This window comes from Falco naumanni, chromosome 13 (genome assembly GCF_017639655.2).
Source record: "Falco naumanni isolate bFalNau1 chromosome 13, bFalNau1.pat, whole genome shotgun sequence".
Lineage (NCBI taxonomy): Eukaryota > Metazoa > Chordata > Aves > Falconiformes > Falconidae > Falco > Falco naumanni.
Window position 1 is genome coordinate 1,648,713 of NC_054066.1, and position 9,024 is coordinate 1,657,736.

A 9,024-nucleotide genomic window follows, 5' to 3' on the forward strand; every position below is an offset into this window, starting at 1 on the left:
TTTGCTGTGTCCTGGTCTAACCAGGAGATAATTATGCGTTCTCTCCTATGCACCAGGGTACTGCAAGGGCTGACTGTTCCCAAATGGATGGGGACCCTAGCGTGGTGGCACAGCCAGGAGGGCAGGGGACCTGTCCATCACTGTCTCCATGCATGATGAACGGGATAGCAGCTGGGGTCAGGCCAGAGTACAGATCTTCTGGGAAGCTGGTGGTGATGAAGCAGGTCTGAGGTTGGAATCGGGTCTGGGGACAGTAGTAGGGTCAGACACAGCCTGGAGACCACCAGGCAGGTCCAAGGCTGAGAAGTCTGTCTGGGGTCTGGGGTCTGGACCAGCGGGGCCATGGCCAGGCAGGGTAAGAGCTGTGGTTGAGTTGGGGACCAGCGCTCCTCCAGTGCTGCTCAGGCAGGGACTGATGGGCTGAGCATGAACGGGCTCCCGGAGGCTTGTCACTGGAGGCCCTCTGTGAGGCTGAAAATGAGGGAGGATGGGGCTGTAAGAGCTAGCCATGCCTTTTGGTAAGGGATGCCTTTTGCAGCGCTGCACAGCTGGCTGGTGTTTCTCCAAGGCTTGCTCTCTCTTTCTGCCCTCGGCACGTGCTCTCGGTGCACTCTGGCTGTGGTGTCCATCCAGGTGTCGCGTGGCAGAAGCGTGGCAGGGCTTTCTGCCTGTGGTGGGCACCACTGGCAGATGCAGAGGATGGGAGGAGGGTGCTGGTGGTCCTCATCTGGGTGCGTGTCGAAGGGCAAAGCCTCTGGTGGAGGGGGGAACAACAGATCTCAGCTTGGGTCTTGCTGGGCTACGGATACAGCCATGCTGAGAGCCTCAGTCACTGCCAGTGACCAGACGCCCCGAGAGGAGTTTGTTTTCCTTTTCCACTGCGATTGGAAGGTCAGTGGCACCAAGCCGTTTCTCCCCATACAGACACTTTGTCTGTAACACAGCTGAGCATTACACCTACAGAGCACTGCCGCCTGCCCCCACCTTAGGCAACTTCTAGCAAAGCATCTGAAGCAAGATGTTTTTCTGGTTCCTTCCTTATTCTTGCAACAGGGAGCTGTTAGGGCCACGTCATGCTTTAGCTGGGCTTTACCGCCCGCTGGGGCACCTGCGTGAGCAGAGCGTGTGGGCAAGGGGCCGCCGGCTGCTGCTGCGGGGGCTCTGGGAGAGGGCTGCTGCGTCCTGCTGACCACCCACCCCAGAGCTCCCCCGCTGGGACCAGCCCCAGCCGGAGACACGTGCCCTGAGACCCCCACACCTCCGCCTAGGATTTCTGCTCCTTTATCCCTACAGCTGGAAATGCTGAGAGGATTAAAATGCCACGGGAGTCTAAAAGCCCTCAGGAGGGGGTTTGAAATCTGCTCAGCTTGGCTTTTTGCTTCCCCCCTCTCTGCTCCTCCCAGAGATCTTAATAGTCCCAAGACTTTTATTATTTTCCACGTTGCAAAACAGTAATTACTGGAAAGGACGAGGTGGTTTGAGAGCCAGGGTCCAGCGGTGCCTTCGGGGCTGTGCCAGCCCCGGGGTGACCAGGGAGTGGAGCAGTGAGGACTGGAGGAGCCATTCCCCTCGGATTTTATCTTGATGAGAACATCTTGAGGAACAACCAGGAAACAAATTCCTCTGCCGCTTGGGAGGGAGAGGGGGAACTGAAAGGTTAAGCCTGCCGGCTGGGTCCTCAGAAATCCCATGGGCAGGGGAGGTCTTTCACTGGTGGCATGGTGGTCACCAGCACTGGCAGGGGTTGAAAGGTCAAGGCTGCTTGTGGGGACCTTGGAGATCCCTGGGCAGGGGAGGTCTCTCACGATGGTATGGTGGTCACCAACAGTGGCAGGGAAGAGATGCCCTCCCTGGTCCAGGGTCCAGTATTTAGTCACTGATGTTGTACTTAGCTACTGATCTCCAAAGGGTGAGATGTTTGCATGGCTCATGACTGCTGAACTGCCAGATCTGTCTTTGAAAATCTCAAGAGCAGAAGGAAAATTAATTTAACTAGAGTTCAAAGGGTGTCCAATAAAGACTAAGCCTTGCTGTTATTCTGAAGCCTGATTTCCATTAATTCTGTTTAATGCTGCTTTAAAATTGCGAAGTGGAAGGGAATGCTGGCCAACAGATTTTTTTGGTGGTTTCAAAACAACCACTATTAATCAGCGAGGAAATGTAATGGCCGTAAGAGTGTTTAAACACGAAGGTGGCTTCAACCAGGACATATGTAACAGCATGTAGCGGTGGTGACAGTTTAAAAATTAGCTATTGTGAGGCTCCATAGATGGACAGAGGCTTGGCATTAATGATTACCATGAGTTAACTAACTGGAAAGGAGCTGAACAGCAAGTGGTAGAGTTCAGGTTGACCCACTGGTGAGCTGACCCTTTTCCTGTCTATTTAATGCTGAAATCTTGTTTCTGTCTGGAGCGGCTATCCAACAGCCGAACACAATGCCTGGGCTCAGGGGTGGGTGGCCGTGGCAGCCCAGCCAGGCTGCCTGTGGGCTGCAGAGGTGATAAGAGGTTCAGTCCCTGCTCCTTGGGCCAGATCCAGAAGCAAGAGCTGCTGCAGCAGCCAGCCAGCATTGCTCGTCCCAGGGCTCGTGCTGGCAGCGCTGCTCCACAAAGCCTCACCACATGTCTTCTCTTCTTGGTGTCTCCCCTTGCTTTCTCCATTTGTGTCCTGGCTGCTGGCCTCTGCTGCCTGCTCTCACCAGCAGCTCTGTGCCCACAGCTCCTGCAAAGTCACTCTTAGTCCACCCAAACCACCAGCATCCCTCTGCAACACACGCAGGGCAGCTCCCTGAGCAAGGCTGGCTGCATCTGCCAGGAGCTTTCTTGCTTTCTTGATGTCCCCCGGCTCCTTTGGCAGCCAAAGGTGTAAGACACAGCTGGGTGTCCCTTTGGGTGGTGGGGTGGGGTGGCTGTGGCTCACCTCCAGGTGCACCTCGTGCTTCCCACTCTTGCTCCCCACTTACTGTGGGGTCTTCTTGACCAGCTCTGACACTGTTTTGTCTTGACTCTATCCCCTCTCTGGTGACCTGGGCTCTGTGACTGCAGGAGAACATCCCCACTCGCACCCCCACTCCCTTGTCCCTGGACGTGTGCACTGGGGCTCATGTGAGCCACAGCCCCCTCCTCTCCTGGAAATAAGCCCTCACCCAGCCACATCCTCTGGGATGGTCCAGCATCTCGTTGTGGGCACATGCCCCCGTGGAAACTGTCTGGCACATCCCACGGAGCTGGACACAACCATTTTGTGGACAGTGGAGTTGTACAACTACCTGGTGCATGTCCTGGCATGGGACCTGGGGGTCCTCTGGGAGAGGAGCCAAGGGCACAGTGGCCAGAGAGGGCAGCTGGCACTCCTGCTCTTTCTTTCCCAGTTATTGGTATTTGCTGGTTTGTTCCCACAGATCTTTGCAAAACACACGGGAAGCGGGGACGAATGTTATCAGGCCCCAGCTGCTCTATTTGCAGCTTGTCTGCAGCAGCAATGATTTTCTGGCTTCTCTTCCAAAAGCCCTTCAGGAATATCACAGCTCCCAAGATTGCACAGAGTTGCTGGTAATCCTGTTAACCTTTGGGTTAATTAAGCAAGCTGGAATCCTTCATTAGGAGGAACAGCACTAATTACATATCTGAGAGGGTAAGTTTTGCGTGGACCGTTGGCTGGCAGAGCAGAAACCACTGCTGACTTCAACGAGGCGGGTGGGGAGTTAGTGCTGGCTTGCTTGAGAGAGGATGTCAAGAAAACCTGTTTCCTCATCGATGCTGGACCAGTTGGCATTTGCTGGAGGGGGGATGTGGACAGGGAGGATGCAGGGCAGCGGCATTGTCCTGCAGAGCTGCCGTACAAGGCACAAAGGGTCAAACTGCTGGTACCTGGCTGTCGAGCTGACATTATTTTCCAACCTAAAAATGCAAACCTGTAATGGCATGGCACGGTAAGCAGCTCCGGACAAGAGGCTACAGTCTGCAGCTGGGCTTAGTGCTCTGAGCTGGGAAGAGCAGCTTAAAACTAACAGAGAGCTCTTTGTTTGCTGTGTGCGGTTTAGAAATTATGCAATACTTCGAAGCAAATATTGGTTCAAACAACACTAGCTCCCACTTTCCAGTGGCCAGTTCAGCTCATTCCAGGTAGAAAACAGCATATTGCAACACAGTCAAAACCCGACACTAAATATTTCTCCTAACGAGTGGGGAAACTGGTTTGTGGCATTTCCTGAAAAATAAACTAGCCACAATGACTCTGGAGTTGGAGCACAGCCTCAAATTTGACCCATAGGTCCAAACAGGGGCTGAAAGCATGTTTCTGGAAAGACTGTCACAGCTATCCAGGTATCTGTCAGACCTTGGGAGCCGCAGGGAATGCCAAGCTGGTCCCAGTCCACCATCATCCACAGACAGGGTCACAGGGCTGGCACTGCCAGGGTGCAGCTTACAGCTGCTGCCAGCCCCATGCTGAACCGGGCACCAAGGGATGAGCAATCCCCTCTTCCAGGAGAGACCTGGCATCAGGCAGGAGGCTGGGGTTCCCCCAGGTGCCAGGTAAGCCATCCCTGCAGGAGCCCCCTGATCTGTCCCTGCCCCTCCTGAACTAAGTCGCAGAAGGTTTGGGTTGGAAAGGACCTTTAAAGACCATCTAGTCCATGGCCCCTGCCACGGGCAGGGACACCCCCCACCAGCCCAGGGTGCTCCCAGCCCCGTCCAGCCTGGCCCTGGGCGCTGCCAGGGATGGGGCACCCACAGCTGCTCGGGGCAGCCTGTGCCGGCGCCTCGCCGCCCTCGTTGTAATTAATTAATTTCTTCCTTATATTGATCTAAATCTCCTCTCTTACAGTTGCAAACCATTCCCCTTGTCCTGTCACTACAGACCCTGGTAAAAAGTCTCTCTCCATCTTTCTATAACCCCCCTTTATATATCAAAAGGCCACAGCAAGGTCTCCCCGGAGCCTTCTCTTCTCCAGGCTGAACACCACCACCGCTTCCAGCCTGTCTCCGTAGCAGTGGCGTTGAGCCCTCTGATGATCTTTGTGCCCCTCTGAACTGGCTGTAACAAGTCCATGCCTGTCTTTTCCTGGGGACCCCAGAGCTGGATGAAGCACCCCCGGGCAGTCTCACCAGAGGGGAGCAGAGGGGCAGAATCCCCTCCCTCGGCCGCTGGCCGCGCTGCTTTGGATGCAGCCTGGATACAGTTGGCTCTCTGGGCTGCAATTGCACAGTGCAAGTTCATGTCCAGTTTGTCAGCCACCAGCATCCCCCAGTCCTTCTCCGCAGGGCTGCTCTACATCCATTCACCACCCAGCAGCATCCTCTCCCGTCTCCCGAGATGAACACCGCTGCCAGCTGAGGGCCAGCATCGGTCTGGCGTCCACCCCGGGCTATCGATAGAGGAGCAGGGAAGATGGTCTGGGAAATGGGTTCCCATTAGGCTGCTCTTGCCTTCACCTGCTGCAGCGTGACCTGTGGGCCAGGCCAGGACAAGAACCTGAGCCCAGCTTTTGTGGCTGACCACGCCGACATCCTTGTTGTGGGCAGACTCCAGCCTTCTCCCAGCCGCAAACTAGAAATTCCCATTTCTAGAGGAAAACAAGCCAAGTCTCTGGACAAACCCAAAGTCCTGGTGGGTGTATATTGCCCTCTGCCCTCACCCCATCCCTCCTAGAGGTTCTATTGATTCCTTTTTTTTCCTTTTCCTTTCTTTTTCAGTGCTTTTTCTCCTTAATATCTCAAGGTGATCTGGGTCCTCATCACAGTTTCCAGCCTGGTGACCCCTGGGAACAGCATTAGCTCCAAAGGCCTCTGCTGCTGGGTAGGAGCACCTCTACAGAAGTAACTGCTCCGAAGAGGTGAGTGAGATGCCTGCATCGGTACGGTGCCTTGACTGCAGCTTTCCCTCTCCCTGGTTAATGTTTCCCCACACGGAGGCACAGCCAGAGCTTGGCTCCAGCCGCCGCTCAGCTGCGTTGGCTGCAGGACACGCTCTGCCGTGACGAGCAGCCAGCACTGCGATAAAGCCGAGCCCGCACAGCCGTGCCAGTTCTAACTTTATCCTAGCCCAATTACAACAAACGTCCTTTCCTTAGGCCACAACCGATGCTCCAGTCCAGCCTCGCCTCAGCCACAAACCACAGCGTACACATATAGGGTTGCAGTAATTAGGGAGATTTAAAAATAAGCAATATTATTTTAACCTCAATTTTACTTAGAGTGGGGCCGAGCCCTGTTCTTTCCTTGGGCTTCAGATGTGTTTATGCATCACCAGTGACCCGTGGTTGGTCAGAGGGTGTGCTAATTTGTATTTCTTCATCAATTACTTAATTTTTAGCAGCATCCTCTTCTGAAAACAGAACAGCCATGATCTGTAGTGTTGCAATACAACGAACTTGTGATGTGTAATAATAATTCAGCTCATTTCGTGAAGATGTACACACACTATAGAAGGCTTGATGCTTCTTTCTGGATAAAGGACAAAGTCTGAGAGGCACTGGTTTAGCTCTGTCCTTTCTAGGCAAAGCTGCCCCTGCCTGCATGAGCCAGAGCATTGACCTCTTACCTCGACAGACAACAAAAAATTCCATCGTTGGTAGGAACTGGCCTTCGTGGTTCAATCTCAGCTTAGTCAGCCAGATACATGCATTTGGGCATGGGAGGAGCCCTCTTTTTGCTCAAAAACGTGCACCCAGGCAGTGCGGTATGGATCTAATTAGAACTTGTAGAAGCATGTGCATGTGAGAGAGAGGACCCAATGAGTGAAGAAGTGTGCATTCTCTAACGCAAAATTTGGAAAAGTAGCTGTCTGATAGACATTCAGGGGAAGAATTTGGTTGCACCAATAAGTTTCTCCTTCCTGGACTCCAAAAGGAAGGCATTTTGCAGCTGGAGGCCACCCAGAATAGTCTGTTTTTTTCTATTCAAGGCTTCCCTTGATGGGATGCACTCCTCAGAAAGGAGGCCTGTTGGGTCCTTTGGAGATCGAGGGCTGGACCTTCAAGCCCAGGTGGCTTAGAGGACACATCACCAATCTGCTGTGCTTCTGCCGTTGGGTACCTCCAAGCCAAGCTGTGTGTTGGAAGAGTTTCCTCTCCCCAGCGCTGCTCTGCGGCAGGGTGGAACAGCAGATCATGGCTGCAGGAGGCAGAGCTACTGAAGGAGCAGCCACGAGATGGACACACACCAGGAGATGAATGGAAATCCATCACGGAGAAAGGTAGAATTTGATAGCATCAAAAGGATGTATAGAAGCTGGTCTGTATGTAGCTGGTGACGTTCCAGATGACTAGCGGCTGGACGTCTGGAAATCCAGGAGGTTACTGGTAACGGCTGGAGGACAAGAGGTAAGCAGTAAAACCTATTGCAATCCAAGCCTCTTCCTTCACCCCTGGATTTGCCCTGATGCCATCTGGGAGGACAAGGGAAAGAGGTGTGGAGTGAAAACTACCCATCAAGTCACAGACATCCCCTTGGCAGATACAGAGAGTGCATTGGGGATGCAGGTGTGACTTGAGGGAAGAGAAAGGAGCAGTGGGTGGTCCATGTAAAAAAGGCTGGGAACCATGTGCAGAAGGCAAGGTAGCATCGGGCTCTTCCAGCAACTGCTCTTCTGTTGCTTGGACAGATCCTTTATGTTTTCCAAACTTTCTTCTGAGCCTTTCCCCTTCATCTGTCATGTGGCAAAAATACCTTCATCTGCTCTGGATAGCATTGTAGCTACTTCATTTGTGGAGTTAAGATGTCCAGATACTTTCACCATTATTTATGTGCTCATACGTCTTTGGTGTTTCAGTGGCACTGCAATTTCTAGGCTCTCTGAGGTTATCTATTAGAAGCCACATTTTTTAACAAATCAGTAAAAAGCTATGGAAGGAGTGTGTGGGACAGCCTCCTGTGAGCCCTTGTGCCTCTTCTTCCCATGGATGGGGACATTGCTAAGGCTACTCTGAGCAATGTAAGGATTGGGAAGACCCATGGGGAGCTGGGGATGGATTTCAGTGGCATCTACATGTCTCGGTGGAGGAAGACCTTGGAGGGTTACAGTTTGCTGGAGTAAATACGAATGGGAGATCTTTTAAAAGGGAAGGAAGGCTTGTGGTAGGAGCAAGTCAGTCCCCCCGCAGTTGCAGTGTGTTTGGAGATGCTCTGGACACCACGAGTGCTGCTCTTCTGGGAAAGCAGGGGATGAAGGGATGAGGAAGAGGAACAAGCTGTGCTGAAGGAACTGCTAAAGGTGATTTTTTATAACCAGCACGGCCGTGAGTGCCTCTCACTCAGCCTGCAGGGACCTCCAGCAGCCAGTCACAGGTAGGGCAGGTGCCACAGTGGAGGTGGTCACTGTAGAAGGCCAGCAGCCCCCTTCCCTGGGTCACTTTGTAGAGCCAGACCTGACACTGGGCTCCCACCTGCACTGAAGTCACTCTGGCCACCCCCACCCCCCCTGCATGTTGCTGTTTTGCCCTGAAACTGCTGGGAGGATGGAGAAGAGCCAGCCCAGGGAGCCTCCAGCCAACCTCCGCCAGGACCGTGCTGTGGGCAAACCCGCGGCGCTGCCGTGCGGGGGCTGCAGGCAACAGGGGAGGAAGGACCTGGGCAGGGCACCCAGATCACACAGGGAGGTTGGTGTTCTTGAGGGCAAGCCTGGGAGCTGGACCTCGCTGCTGGGCTTCCTACAGCACTCTTGTAGCTTGTGTCAGGCAGACATGGTGGGCGTCCCTGCTGTCTAGGGATGCTGCTAGGTCTGGTGGGCTAGCCGATGTGGTGCAGGGGCTCTCATTTAGTGTGCACATACCAAAGTCAACCTGAAGCTGGTCTTGTAGCCTGCAGCAAAAGTTGGGACACTGAGCCAGGGACAGCATCATGAAGGCAAATCTTCATAAATTGAGCCTTGCCCCAGTTGTCCTGGCTGCAGGGAGATAAATCAGGAGTGATACAATTGGATGGAGAGGTTTTAGAGAGGAAGGGGGAGGAGGGTGACTGCTAATTTCAGCATTTCTTCCCAGGTTCATCCCAAGAACTTGGCAAAGATGCAGCATGATGT

The 9,024-nt window shown here is 53.5% G+C and overlaps 1 long non-coding RNA gene across 1 annotated transcript; it reads left to right on the plus strand.

The window, feature by feature from the left end:
* Positions 1–3,212: 3,212 nt before the first annotated feature.
* On the plus strand, positions 3,213–7,850 carry LOC121096780. The gene is made up of 3 exons (XR_005830685.1): positions 3,213–3,636; positions 5,700–5,839; positions 6,938–7,850. It is a non-coding gene; the product is annotated as an uncharacterized LOC121096780 (long non-coding RNA).
* Positions 7,851–9,024: the final 1,174 nt, after the last annotated feature.